Source organism: Lissotriton helveticus, chromosome 3_1, assembly GCF_964261635.1.
Source record: "Lissotriton helveticus chromosome 3_1, aLisHel1.1, whole genome shotgun sequence".
Taxonomy (NCBI): domain Eukaryota; kingdom Metazoa; phylum Chordata; class Amphibia; order Caudata; family Salamandridae; genus Lissotriton; species Lissotriton helveticus.
In genome coordinates this window covers 1,324,418,279-1,324,434,522 of record NC_136061.1, presented here as the reverse complement: position 1 = coordinate 1,324,434,522, position 16,244 = coordinate 1,324,418,279, and positions in this window count along the sequence as shown.

The window sequence follows — 16,244 nt, the reverse complement described above, 5'->3', positions numbered from 1 at the left end:
TCACCTCAAGTAAGTCCCACACAGTGGGATTGCTGTGAGGTTGTCGGAGGCCCGCCCCTTTCTCCACCACTCTGCAAATGTGCCTCCTGGTGCACTACTGGTTGGATGATGAGGGTCCTTGGGGCCAAGAACCCCTTCCTTTTCTTATTAGTATTCAGCATTTGTAGAGCATATAGCTACCCTAGGGCATCCCAGAGTGAGTCCCACACAACGGGATTGCTGAGAGCTGGTTGTGGGTCCCACACCCTTTATTCACTCACAGTACACACCCACACAGCTACTCACACATTCACTCACGGATCCATAATGCCACTCACAAACCCACTCACACACCCACACAGCTATTCCCATACACAGCCACAGACCAATACAGCCACCCACATGCCATCTCACAAACATCTCCTCCCTCCTCCCAGCTTGGAACTTCCCTGTCGAAGGAATCTGTATGACATTTGTGGGCCGATTAATATTTCGGTCAGAAAGTCTTCAGACCAAATTGGTTTCGGTATCGTTTCCGACCGAATCGGGTTCTGCGAGTCCGACCGACTGATTACGATGCTTCCGAACATCATTCAGTCGGACTCGGATTGACTTCAATGGGAGCCTGTGTTCCGAACGAGAACACAGGCTCCATTGAAAAAAAGGGGTGGTTTGGAAAAGACTTGAATGTGTGGTGGGCATCTCATGGTTCTTGCCACACTGTGCATGTTTGGAAAGAGGGGTCCTTTGGGTACCCCCATGGGCTCCAAACGGAGGCCTATGGGTGAAGGGGGGCCTGCTATGGGCCCCCAGAGTTAGATTCCGACAGTTGTTTCATGTTGGTCAGACCAATTCTGTACGGTGGTCAGAATCTGCCATGGTAACCGCTCAGTCGGAAACCATATCCAAAGAGCTGTATGATTCAGCTCAGAATGACTCGGGCTGTCCAAATGCCGCTCGGAACCGAATCGGACAGCCCAAACCATTTCCTTGCATCATAATCAGTCGTTCGGTAATGTATCCGATTCGGTCAGAAATATAGGTTCCGAATAGGATTCGGAGAATCTGAATCCTGTTATGAGACTTCCCAAACTATATCATAATCGGCCCAATGGGTTGGGAGCCACTGAAGCTGAAACACTTACAGTTTTATTAGTGGCATACAAGTGTTCTACATTCCAAGGTATAACTGGCTATATGGGGTGGATATTCTGCCAACATTGTGCCAACAGCCCATCCAACAAACTATCACCACCTCCACTGTCCTCTCATACGTCTTGTCCTTTATCTTTTTGCCTTCTCTTTCCTTCTTCCCCCATATTGTCTCCATCAGTCACTAATGCAGGGTACAATCTAATCTTGCTCCCCCAATAATGTCTATTCTCCACCTCTTTTATTGATCAACTGTTTGATTTTACCTATTCCATGTCTATTTTCCCTCACAAGATTGTTTGACAATTTTAAACTTTGAATCTGTTGATTGGCCTTTTCTGTTTTGTATATTTAATCTGCAATATACCCTTATGATGCATAATTTGTAAAGCGCTCTGATACCCTTCATGGTCATGTTCGCGCTATATAAAACTTTCAAAATAAAAAAAAATTAATAAATCCCATCTTGCATCTGCATATGCTTGCATTGCTTTCGTCATTCTCCCCTTGTGGTGGTCACTCATTTTGACATGTGCTGCTCGCTTCCATTCATTGAGCACTTCAAACGCCCCTCAAATGATCAATTATTCTCAAATGCAATGTGCCATAGCGTGGAAATGTCACTGCACCTTCTTTTGCGATGACCTGTTGCCAAGTCTTAAGCCAAATGATAGTGTGAAGCCCTATGTTTATCGTCATATAATGAGCTGGAGCCTCCTCCGGAGGTGCCTTTTGGCCCATTCTAGTAAGAACATACACATCTCCTCTAAACATCTCTCTGATTGCTCTAAAACTCCTCATTTTACCCTTCTTATTCGTAGTACACAATTCAACTTCAAATTTAAATTCTCGGAGTTCCAACAACAATACAATGCCAAATATATGATCCAACCTATTCCAGCTTGGTACACTCCAATGTCACTTTCACAGTAGCTCATCCTCCTTTACAATTTCTTTGCACACACAGGTTTTCTTTCAAACAACAATTGTCTGCTTCCCCACAATAATTGATAGAATTCAATCACTCAAAGAACACACTCTCGCCAATGAAACATCGACCAGCGGGTAATCACCTGAACCATTATAGTTTCCCTTCAGCACAAAAAGGTCCATCACACTATTCACAATTGTCCCATTTACACTAAGTTCCATGTCTCAATTGGGCAGTCGACGATGTCTCATGACAAACCCAACAAAACTCTGTAGACAAATATAACAAGGTGTCTTCTACACCTTACTATAAATCCCGGAATCTTAGGCCACGACAGACCCGATAACAACTTAACATAACAGTAACACACACACAACCCCTACTAATACTTGCTTCTCCTCCCCCACTGGATACTCTGCATGTCACTGGAACACCTCTTGTCCCCGAGTCTTGATTTTAGGCCCTAGGCTAGGGATGCTGGGGTAGGGCTCTAGAGCTATTTGGTTCTAAGTTTTCCCTTACTTAAGTGCAAACCATCCTCTAATACCATCTGGGAAAGCTGGTACACATCCTCCTCAATAGCCTGGCCAATGGTTCTTGTTGTGCAGCATGAAAGGTAAAGTTAAAACTCATCTTCACAATATCTAAATTTGAAAGTATCCAAACTGTTATGCAAGAACTCAGGTCGACAATTAAACTCAGGTTAGTTTGTTTATTGTAAACTCTGAAACAGCGTAATGTACACCAATGTAAGCAATTTGGAATTAAAGTACAAAGTAAATAGGATGAAGCCAAATCTCTGGAACAGATTCACCTTCTATAACAAAAAAAATTACTAGTTTGATCACAGCCACATAGGTTATAAGGAGAAAAAAAGGAAGTTGGAATGCATCAAAACTTCCTTCAGAAACTCCTACAAGTCCCCAACTGCCCCTGCACTACCCTAAAGTGGAACTCCTAGCCTAAGAAAAGTTCAAGTAATGATGGAAAAAGTGGCAGAGCCTTCTAAAGAAGTACTCCAAAGAAGGGTAGAAACAAGGCAAATGAGAAAAAAAAAGTACTCCAATCGAGGTCATGTAGCATAAACCAACAAAAAGCCAAATAGGAGGTCTGTACCTCAAGGCATCCTAAAGTTGAAGTGTCAGATATCCCTAACTACGTTACAACATAAGCAATCACTGAAGTAAGGCACCTCCCACAGTTCTACTAGTATTTTTCCATTATTCCAGCATCCTCCAGCTTCCTCTCCCCGCCTCCATGTTCACATGTTGAGATATTTCGTACGTCCTTGGTGCCATCTCCTTCTCCCACAAGAAGTTGTCCCCCATCCGTTATCGCATTTCTTCTTCCCAGGTCTCTCTATCTACTAGGAACAATAACTATTTCTCTCCACTAATGAAGCCATGCTCATCTGCACTGGGTATTCAAGATACATGCAACATTCCAAGGTGCAAGGAAAATGCAAATTCAAATGTTAGCTGAAAAATAATTTAGAAATGCATTTCAGGCTTACTGTTAAGCTAAATTAACACCCAGGTTACTTTATGTGCGGCCTTCTACAAGCAAATAAGCCATACTTTTGACATATTCCTTAACAGTTATAAATTGGAAATCTTAAACTGTTAGTATCATGCTTGTAATATTAAACCAAATTATCAAATACATTTAGTTTGTTATCCCTTTAAAAAGTATTAATGCACAATCTTGCCAGTTATATTTCTAAAGTGCACATGTGATGTGCGCTAATCATGAGGTTACCTTAACATCTCGTACTCCTCATTCTTCTTTTTCATATATTAGTCACACAGAATATATGAGAGTTCAGACTACCCGTGATTATAACGCACTCCAACTCTCAATTGAAAAGGGGGCACCAACTACTCTCCTCTGTTAGACATACATAGAAGTAATCCTTTTTCTATGTCTGTGGCTCAAACAGCTTCACCAGCATCCACCTCATGGATGAACAAAAGATACTCTCATAAAGTGGTCATTTTGAAAATGAATTATTTAGTTTTTACCAATACCAAGATTACTCAGAAACAAAGAAAAAAACTTGTAAAATACATTTAGACCACAGCAATGATGTATTGATGTTTTTTTTAACTTTTGGCAGAAATGCATTTTCAATTCCTACTTGTTACCCCCATCATAAGTCTTATTCTTTGGGGAAGGGTATGTAAGACAAATAATAATATTTAGGAAGGTCTCTTTGGGGCTTTACTAGGAGGGAAGATGCACACACATTGAGATTGCAGCATTATCAAGTGTTTTCCCTTGCACACCACCATGTCATCGCGTTTTAATGCAGTGGCCATGTTAGATTAAGGGAAATACCCAAACAGCCAATAGGGTTTTAGTACAAGAACTCTTTTAGAGGAGTGTACAGCTTCAACCCAATCAAATCATGTACTCCTGGGTCTCAACATGTAGGTGGAGCCAAATCCCCTCTCTTGGTGAGTCTCACATAATTGTCTGGCAACAGCTGTGCTGTCAAGCCACACCATAAAAACAGTGATGGTATTATATAGTGCTTTTGGATGCTTTTCACAATCAAAAAGAGTAATTCTACATATTTTGTCAAGTTATTCGCTATCTAAAATAAGAGGCATACTGCTCATGACACCACAATTAATAGCCAATAAAGCAATCAGTCCTCTTGGCTTTAACTTAAACATAAACATCGCCATGTCATCTATGCCTAGAGAGACCCATTAAATAGTTTAGGCAACCCAAAGTATATATTAACATGACAATTAACAGTCCTTTTTAAAACACAAAGGATTAACTCTGGCTGGACCTGAAAAGGAATCTACATACTAAATGCCATCCGACAGCATTTGTCATAGAGTTCACAATGTTAAACTCATTCCTTTATCATTTGTCAAATATTTTTTTGTTTAATAGTCCTTATTGCATATTTAAAAGAGAAATACATTGTTAATACCATAACAATACAACAGATCAGAATCAAATATTTATACAAAAATAGTACCAAAAGATTTTTAAGAATAAAAAGAAAATATTTCATAACAATAATTAATGGACTGGAATAAAAAGAATTGTGAACATATTGTTATTTAAAAAGATGAGCAAATAAATATACAAGATATAGTATATGTTATATAATACATTAAACAGTAATATAAATCCCAGACATATGGATCAAGCAAAACAACTATTTATATAATGACAAAAACACATACCAGTTGTATTGCTCAATAGATAAGAACGATCAACATAGGGGAATTGAGGGGAAAGTAAAAGAAAAAAGGAGACCGGGGAAAAGACAAAAAGAAGAAAAGAGAGAACTCAAAGTGACGGGAGGGGACATCTTCTCCAATGGAAGAAAATAAATGAAGAAATGGAATCAAAAGAATACTGAGCTACCAACCCTTGAGAGGACAAATTCATATTGCTGTCCAGAGACCACCAAACATTACTAGAAATTGAAGGGGAGTAATGTTTTTTTCTCAACAAAAGTATGAGCTCCTTGAAGGTAAGAGACCCATGCCCACCAGGTATGATAGGAAAGAAGGTAAAAACATTTCCATTCTGTGTGAATATTTTTAACAGCAATGGATAGGAGTAAATCTAAGAGCTCCAGATCCGCATCGTCAAGGGGTAAAGGAATAGCTGTAGCCCATGGACCCAATATACTCATAGGTAAAGAAAGATCAATAGATATGTTAAAGATTAATAATAAGTGTTTCTGCATCAGGCCCCAAAAAGAGTGCAATAATGTACATTCAAAAAACATATGTGTTGAGTGCCTGGTATTAAGTTACAGTTTCAACAAAGATAACTATCTCGTAGTTTCAACTAGTGTAAACGAGCAGGGTTCCAACAAAGGAGATTTAATGTAAAGAATTTGGATTGAATAGGAGAGGGAGCAATCTTATTATGTAGGGATAGCATCCCAATCAATTGCCAGGCATCTTGTGAAATATGTTTAAAAATACCATCTTTAAAATGATGAGACCATTTATCATAAGTAATGGAGGGAGTGGAGTGGATAAAAATATATAGATTTTAGAAGTGGTATGACCTGAGCGTAACCACAGGGAAAGAAGTGAAACAGTAACCAAATCTGTAGATAGGTCTATCTTAGAAAATGTAACCTTTAGTTTAAAAAAAGAGTAAAAGTCCATGTTGCTAAGATTATATTTCCTAGCTAAAAAAGAGAAGGGAAGCGGGTCATGATTAGAATCATAAAGGTCTTTAACCAAACAGATACCATTGGCAGCCCACAAAGAGGCAGTACTAGGATCAATGTCAGTGGAAAGCTTAGGATTGTTCCATAAAGAAGACCATCTTGACTTATGAATAGGTTTAGATACTTTTTTATCAATATATTTTAGTGCAATCATCATGTCTAATATAATACGATGATAAGGAACAAAGACAAGCTCAGAAGCTGTGAGAAAGGAAGGAGTGGAAAAGGAGCGCAAAGCTCACGTTCAATATAAATCCAAGGAGGAATATGTTGGAAATCTGGTAAAAACCAAAGTGTACCTTGTGAAGCTAGGAAGGAGATTTGATACAGATTCCAATCCGGAAGATAACAGCCACCCAGGACAGAAGGCTTTCTGAGGAGTTTATAGGAAATTCTAGCTCTCTTATCATTCCATATGTTGGAAATCTGGTTAAAACCAAAGTGCACCTTGTGACTCTAGGAAGGAGATGTGATACAGATTTCAATCCAGAAGATTACAGCTACCCAGGACAGAAGGCTTTCTGAGGTGTTCATAGGAAATTCTAGCTCTCTTATCATTCCATAAAAAACTTTGAAGAGAATAAATCCATCTCATGGAAAAAGGCAGAAGAAAGCTTTATAGGTAGTATGGAGGGTAAAAAAAGAAATAATCAGAGTTATCAACATTTTAAGAGTTTGTACTCTTCCCCATCAAGAAATATATTTTGGAGACCAGGAAGATAAAAGATCTCTAACTTTAGCTATGATATGGGGTTCGTTATAGGAAATAGTATCTGAAAGGTCCTTACAGAACCAAATCTCCAAGTATTTAATACAAGTTGAATGCCATTTAAAACCTGAGTCACCCATATGAGAGGAAAAGCACAACAAATTGAGGGGGAACATTTAAATTTTTTCTTTGTTAAGAGTGTACCCGGAAACAAGTGAAAAATCTAGAATGGAGTCTGAAAAAATAAGGACGTCATCAGCTTAAGCTGCTGTTTTAAGCGTATATGATCCTGTAAGAAATTAGCTCTATATATACTGCACCAAAGTGAGGTACACTGTGTATAGAGTCCAAGGGTCTCCAGTGGGAGGCAGAGGTTAGATAGAACCTTACTCTTTAAAGTAGTAACTTGGTCGAGCAGTAAGGCAGTATCAGAGAACAGTGTTAAGCATTTGATGTACACACTCAGTCAGCAAATGAATTCACACACTCAAGAACTGAACTCTAGGCCAATAGTTTTTGTATAAAAAATATACTGTTGTTTTATTTATAGAACCAAGCAAGCCTGGTACAGGTAAGCATATATATTCTTTTCAGCTACAAGATTCTGTTGTTGAATACTTTCAAAATATAGTAGGACTTTGCACCAATTCAAGTTTACAGGGGTTGCAATGCAATGCACAAACTTAGTAGGCTCAGTACAAAGGAATCAATAGGCTTTTTCAGTAAAATGCAATTAAATTACTTTTCTGATTACTTTTACTAACACAGTGCTGGATCCTAGATTCAGGACCGGGGCATTTCCTGAAAACAGTTGAGTAAATGCGTTTTACTTAGTTGTGCGATTTTTAAAGAATGTTCTTGTATTTCAAAAGTTGACACAAAAACTTTTTTCACATAGAACCACCAATGTTATCCTATGGAAGGAAATTCAATTCACAGGTAAGTTACTATAACGTTACTTTTGTTACTCAGTGCTGGATACCTAGATTCAGCACTGGGCCATTTCCTGAAAACGGTTGGGAAAATACATTTTGGTTATTTGTGTGATTTTTTAAGGATTATTCTTAGTTTTCAATGGTCGACACCTTTGGGGAGAAAAAGTGTCAATGTTATTCTATGAGGAAAAACACATTATCGGTTTTGAGGTAAGTAATCGTTCTTGTGAGTTAGGGTTCTGGTGTTAGACTCAGGGGTCTCCCAGGGTCAGTGATGCACTGTTGTTGCACCCTCAGCGGCACTCGGGCAGCCGGGTACAGAGTGTTGAGGTCCAATGTTATCCTATGAAGGATAGGGGGACTCCGATTGGTGGCTGCTGGCAAGCAGGCCACGGGGTTGTGGGAGCAAAGCTCCTAGGGTTAAGCTCAGAACAAGGTGGGGACCAAGTTAGCACAAAAGGGGCACCCTGAGCAGCACTAGGGCGGCTGGGTGCAGGGTGCTGTTTTGAGGTCGGGTGCCCTGTTGATTTCAATCAAGATTCTCTGGGACCAAGAAAAACTGCAGGCTCGGGGACGAGGATCTTCTAGGAGCGACCACCACTTTGAGGGGTAAGTAGGGATGTTGAGGGTTGGTTAGGCTCCACTGGGATGGACACACAAGGCCATGGGGCGTCGGGTGCAGGGGTGCTGTGGGATGTTGGATTTTATTACCCGCTCTGGTCGTGGTAGGGGGGTCCTCTGGATTGAGGCTACAGGCATCGTCTTGAGGCTTGAGACAAGTCAGGGGTTGCAGGATCTCGGGTCAGGATCACCAAGAGGACCTCCTCGTGGTAATTTTCGGCTCGGGCTGGGTTCGGCGGGTGAAGAGTGGGCTGTATTCGCAGTTCCTGGCTGGCACCAGAAGCTGCAGTTCAAACACGTCCGGTGTTCACGGGAGAAACAGCTTGGAAAGGGAAGGCAGGCAGGCCCTCCGGGGTTTTTGAGGTTGCTGGCCGCCGGACATGCGGGGGTTTCGCAGAAGCAGGTTCAAGGGGAGCCAGGCCTGTAGGGCTGTAGGGCGTTGTCCTCTTGTTGGCTCTGCATGGCTTCTCATCCTTCTTCTCTTCTTCTTTTTTCTTGTGGTTGCTGGATCTGAAGAAGGAAGGTTCAGGGTGCCCCTAAATACTACATTTAGGGGTGTTTCAGGTAGGTAAAGGATAAAAGCAACTGGGGGTTGGGCCCACTGGGAAAGAGGGTAGGTTGGGCCACTATGAAATGCAACAAAATTGGGGGTTTTTACCTATGCCTCTATTACGAATATCACAACAAATGTTGAATTTGGGTAAACCAAAATTTATTAGTTTATCCAGACATTTTTGTCTATTAAGTTCATTAAACTTGAGTTTTTTCGTTATTATAGTAAAGGCAGAACAAAGAACATCATCAACTTCAGGTGCTACCATATATCACCACATTGCAGAAGGTTCAAAAACAAATCATGAAACTTATTCAAAAGCAATACATTATTACACAAATAACATATATACACAATAACAATATCAAAAGTGCTCTTAATTACAGTGAAGCATGGAACTGTTACTCAATAATACAGTCACAATCCTAAATGTCAAACCGTCTATTAAACAGAAGAAATGTAAAGAGTATTTCACCCAATACAAAGTGCATCTACTTTTTATGCAAATCAAAAAACGTTTCAGCATCAATCATTAGCATTAAATGCCTGAAAGTCAAGGAATGCCGACCTATGGCCAGCACACAAACCAATTCAAGCGCATTATTCTAAACAACTGGCATTTATTGGAAACGTTAGATCCCCCGCTACAAAAACCCATTTTTGCCATGTGCAAGAACAAAAGCATAGGGCAACATTTGGTCAAAGCTGACAGCTTTATCCAAAAGCCAAAAAGTGACCTAATTTCTCAGTGGAATTTAAAACCTATCTGTGGGCACCGCAGATGTGGCAATTGTGTGTCCTGTGCAGCAACAATTGAAGGTAATGTCTTTACTCATAATGGTGTGACATGGAGACATGATGCGTTTACAAATTGTAGAACTAAGAACGTGGTCTACGCTGTGGTGTGCATGTGTAACAAGGTGTACATAGGGAAGACTACTCAGGCGGCAAACGTGAGGATCACGCAGCACCGCTCGAGGATAAAGAAAAAAGTCCTCACTGCGCCAATGGTGGAACACTTTGTGAACTGTAACCACTGTGAGAACGACTTCAAGTGGACGATTTTGTTTTGGATTGATCCAAAACATTACACTAATGTGGAAATGGCCCTGCTTCAAAAGGAAGCGTACCTAATCATGAAATTCAATAGTGTGAACAATGGGCTGAATTGCCTCAGCGAAATCAACAGAGCATGAGGAGCAATCAGCACAATCCACTCTGGCAGCACTACGATTCCCAGAAACCACCCTTCTGGTCCACACGCCCCTATAGGCCAGATGATAATCACATGACTTGTTTTTCCAACACTGTTGAAATGCATATGCAACCGGCAAGGAGACTGACCCTGCGGTTGTGAGCCAAGCAAACACCAGCTTCCCTGAAATAAATACGAAGGTAAGCCCTTTCATGGCAGAAGTTTTCAGACAGTGGTGCATTTGACAACCCAAACGCGGCCGTGCTAACACGCGGTTTTCCGCTTTTATATTTGTTATAGAACTCGGAACAGAGTCAAGCGGAAAATAACGAAGGGGAGGCATATTCGGGAAGGACGGAGCAGGTAGGCTCCCAAAAATGGCACAAGGTTCAGTTGATTGTGGCCGTTTGTTCTAGAACACGGTCGAGCTAACACGCGCTCGCTTTGTTGTCATTTTTCACAGAACTCTAACTGACACGAAAACGAGTAGCTGAACTAAACCCCGTTTTGGGCACCTGTGAAGTAAGTTAGTCACACATTTGATGTTAATGCACAAATTGAAACAGACCAGGTTTCAGCAGTAAAACGGGCATTTCCATCTTTACAGAATGTGATCCGCCACGAAGAATCAGTCCATTGGTAGGGGAAATCAAGAGGTGCCGCCCGTGCAAACACCTAAGGTAAAATACTGCCATTTCTGGCCATAGTCTCAGTCTCCCTTAGGACAGAGACTCCAATTAAAATTATACCACTTTGTTACAGCGAGTACCCACGGCCTAGACCACAGTTCATTTTAAGTGCAGCCCTGGAACTTGAACTCACCAGGTATGCTACACTTTGTCTATTAGAGAAATACTGTTGTAAATACATAATGGATTGAGGACGAGATAGATTAAGTGTATTGTGTTTTGTTTTTTACCATGCAGTTTCCATGGACCAGACTCTGACAGCCCTGATGAGAGTCTTTTGATTTATACATAGGACTCGAAACGCGTCGGCATTCCTTGACTTTCAGGCATTTAATGCTAATGATTGATGCTGAAACGTTTTTTGATTTGCATAAAAAGTAGATGCACTTTGTATTGGGTGAAATACTCTTTACATTTCTTCTGTTTAATAGACGGTTTGACATTTAGGATTGTGACTGTATTATTGAGTAACAGTTCCATGCTTCACTGTAATTAAGAGCACTTTTGATATTGTTATTGTGTATATATGTTATTTGTGTAATAATGTATTGCTTTTGAATAAGTTTCATGATTTGTTTTTGAACCTTCTGCAATGTGGTGATATATGGTAGCACCTGAAGTTGATGATGTTCTTTGTTCTGCCTTTACTATAATAACGAAAAAACTCAAGTTTAATGAACTTAATAGACAAAAATGTCTGGATAAACTAATAAATTTTGGTTTACCCAAATTCAACATTTGTTGTGATATTCGTAATAGAGGCATAGGTAAAAACCCCCAATTTTGTTGCATTTCATAGTGGCCCAACCTACCCTCTTTCCCAGTGGGCCCAACCCCCAGTTGCTTTTATCCTTTGAGCGGGTAGTTACCCGAGTGGGTAGGGTCTGACAGACACGTGTCTTTCCCATACTTCACAGTATAGATTAATTCTTGAACAGGAGAGTTTTCTCCTGTTTAGCATGGCAGAGAAAGATACGCTGTCCTTCACGGAGAGCCATATCCAGAACCTCATTGCGTCCTCTCCATTCTCCTCAATCACCCTTAGCACCTCAGCTAAACAACAAAATGAGGCTGACAAGTTAATACGTCTTCAAAAGAAACATATTCGCACAGAACTACATGGCCATTTTTTGCTACAACACCTTAAAGCAGGGACTATTCCGTGGGGCCTTCAGGTCAAGAATATTCCGGTCATCTTTACGGAAGACACTGAATACAAGAAGGGATTCAGTCAAATCAACACCAAGTGCAGCAGAGACCTAATGGTGCATACCATAGAGACGGCACAAAGAATCTGCAGTCAAGAAGAGTCAGAAATTGAGGCACTGATTAAAGCCATCAACGATAATCAAACTGTCACTGAAGCTAAAGCGCTCCTTGACAAAATTGAGAAGGAAATTGCGGTTTTTAAAGATAACACTCTTACTATTAAATCCTCTCAATTTGATAGGGATTCAAAATCCTTCAAACTCGAGCAAGTGTACCCCTTTCTCAAGGAAGACTTCTATACGTCAGGAGAGTCACGAGGGGCCCTTACATCCTATCAGGGCAGATCAAGAAATAGATTTCTCACTTTTTCTGACACGACCTCATCTGACTCCTCTAACGACTCAAGGCAGAATAATTCGAAAAGACGAGGTGCCTCAGCTGCATCATCCTCTTCTTCTTTTTTAGCCAGGGGCGGGCAATCGCGTGTCCGCTTCAAACAGCAATGGAACATGCAAACCCGCAACAAGACTTACAACAACTGAGTGTGTCAACTATAGTTAATCTTTCAGATAAAGAATTGACGAAAGATGAAGAGATGCTCTTGAGCCTGGGCCTCAAGTTTGTCCCAAATAAAAGAACGGATTTTACTAAATTAAAATTGGAAGCATTAAATTTTTGTCGCAAAATACGACTAAAAGCCTTCTTTGCTTCTGCCGAAACGACACCCAGTATTGAAACCACTGGTCTGAGAGTTAAGTCAAAGTTCACACCGACTCAAAATGTTCCCAAACAAATAATTGCTTTTGAACAAACGGTCTTATCATCACTCACTAAACTTGAAAAAACAAAAAGGTTTTCGAAAAATAATATCAGCAAGGGAATGACCACAGCGATCAGTGATCTGAAATCAGACACATCTATCATAATAAAGCAGGCTGACAAAGGTGGGGCAGTTGTGCTGTGGCCTCGCTCCATGTACCTCACAGAAGGGCAGGCACATGTAAATAATCTTGATTGGTACAGACCGTGTAAAGAAGATCCTATACATGCCATTCAGGATAAAATCCTGAGAATATCAAAGGCAGGGCTTGATGACGGTTTCCTGGGACCCAAGGAATTTGAATATCTCAATAAGAAATTACCCAGAACGCCTGTTCTGTACTTCTTGCCCAAAATTCACAAAAATGCACAGGTACCCCCGGGTCGACCCATTGTCTCGGGCTGTGATTCTGCACTAGAACCTGTATCGAAGTATATCGATTTTTTTCTAAAACCATGCATTGTGCAGGTCAGGTCACACCTTCGTGACACCACAGATTTCATCACAAAAATTGAAGGGAAACAATTTGATGAAGGCACACAACTAATGGTCACACTAGATGTGGCCTCTCTATATACACAAATCCCTCAGGACGAGGCACTCGAGGTGATCGAAATATATTTGGACCAACGAGAGAGACCACATAGGGTACCCACCTCATTCATTGTATCATTGGCATCAATCACGTTACGGAGCAACTACTTTAAATTTGAGAACGAGTTTTACATCCAGGTCAAAGGGACAGCCATGGGTTGTCCCTATGCACCGGAGCTGGCGGTGCTCTATATGGACCAATATGAACAAAGGTTCATATATAACAATAATCCATTTTTGAGCAATATACACCAGTGGCTACGTTACATTGACGATGTCTGGCTCCTGTGGCAGGGGAGCCAGACCCAGTTAGATCAGTTCCATGTTTGGCTTAACTCTCGACACAACGACATCAAATTCACACTGAATTCCAGTCAACAAAAAATGACTTTTTTGGATGTCACAGTAGGCAGCAGCGAAGGAACGCTATTTACAACAATCCACAAAAAGGCCACAGACAGAAATACGATCTTACATTTTAAGAGCTCACATCCACAATCCCTAAGAGAAAATTTGCCTTATGGGCAACTGCTTAGGATAAGGCGCAATTGTACCAATTTGTCGGATTTTGAGACGCATGCTTCCCTATTTTGCGGTGAAATGGCGAATAGGGGGTACCCAAAAAAATTGCTTTCTCACACGAAAAAAAGAGTAAGGTTTATCCCGAGGGACACTTTGCTCAAAATTAAGAAAAAGGAGGAGCTTGATAGATTGGTCTGTGTGTCGACCTATGGCCAGCACACAAACCAATTCAAGCGCATTATTCTAAACAACTGGCATTTATTGGAAACGTTAGATCCCCCGCTACAAAAACCCATTTTTGCCATGTGCAAGAACAAAAGCATAGGGCAACATTTGGTCAAAGCTGACAGCTTTATCCAAAAGCCAAAAAGTGACCTAATTTCTCAGTGGAATTTAAAACCTATCTGTGGGCACCGCAGATGTGGCAATTGTGTGTCCTGTGCAGCAACAATTGAAGGTAATGTCTTTACTCATAATGGTGTGACATGGAGACATGATGCGTTTACAAATTGTAGAACTAAGAACGTGGTCTACGCTGTGGTGTGCATGTGTAACAAGGTGTACATAGGGAAGACTACTCAGGCGGCAAACGTGAGGATCACGCAGCACCGCTCGAGGATAAAGAAAAAAGTCCTCACTGCGCCAATGGTGGAACACTTTGTGAACTGTAACCACTGTGAGAACGACTTCAAGTGGACGATTTTGTTTTGGATTGATCCAAAACATTACACTAATGTGGAAATGGCCCTGCTTCAAAAGGAAGCGTACCTAATCATGAAATTCAATAGTGTGAACAATGGGCTGAATTGCCTCAGCGAAATCAACAGAGCATGAGGAGCAATCAGCACAATCCACTCTGGCAGCACTACGATTCCCAGAAACCACCCTTCTGGTCCACACGCCCCTATAGGCCAGATGATAATCACATGACTTGTTTTTCCAACACTGTTGAAATGCATATGCAACCGGCAAGGAGACTGACCCTGCGGTTGTGAGCCAAGCAAACACCAGCTTCCCTGAAATAAATACGAAGGTAAGCCCTTTCATGGCAGAAGTTTTCAGACAGTGGTGCATTTGACAACCCAAACGCGGCCGTGCTAACACGCGGTTTTCCGCTTTTATATTTGTTATAGAACTCGGAACAGAGTCAAGCGGAAAATAACGAAGGGGAGGCATATTCGGGAAGGACGGAGCAGGTAGGCTCCCAAAAATGGCACAAGGTTCAGTTGATTGTGGCCGTTTGTTCTAGAACACGGTCGAGCTAACACGCGCTCGCTTTGTTGTCATTTTTCACAGAACTCTAACTGACACGAAAACGAGTAGCTGAACTAAACCCCGTTTTGGGCACCTGTGAAGTAAGTTAGTCACACATTTGATGTTAATGCACAAATTGAAACAGACCAGGTTTCAGCAGTAAAACGGGCATTTCCATCTTTACAGAATGTGATCCGCCACGAAGAATCAGTCCATTGGTAGGGGAAATCAAGAGGTGCCGCCCGTGCAAACACCTAAGGTAAAATACTGCCATTTCTGGCCATAGTCTCAGTCTCCCTTAGGACAGAGACTCCAATTAAAATTATACCACTTTGTTACAGCGAGTACCCACGGCCTAGACCACAGTTCATTTTAAGTGCAGCCCTGGAACTTGAACTCACCAGGTATGCTACACTTTGTCTATTAGAGAAATACTGTTGTAAATACATAATGGATTGAGGACGAGATAGATTAAGTGTATTGTGTTTTGTTTTTTACCATGCAGTTTCCATGGACCAGACTCTGACAGCCCTGATGAGAGTCTTTTGATTTATACATAGGACTCGAAACGCGTCGGCATTCCTTGACTTTCAGGCATTTAATGCTAATGATTGATGCTGAAACGTTTTTTGATTTGCATAAAAAGTAGATGCACTTTGTATTGGGTGAAATACTCTTTACATTTCTTCTGTTTAATAGACGGTTTGACATTTAGGATTGTGACTGTATTATTGAGTAACAGTTCCATGCTTCACTGTAATTAAGAGCACTTTTGATATTGTTATTGTGTATATATGTTATTTGTGTAATAATGTATTGCTTTTGAATAAGTTTCATGATTTGTTTTTGAACCTTCTGCAATGTG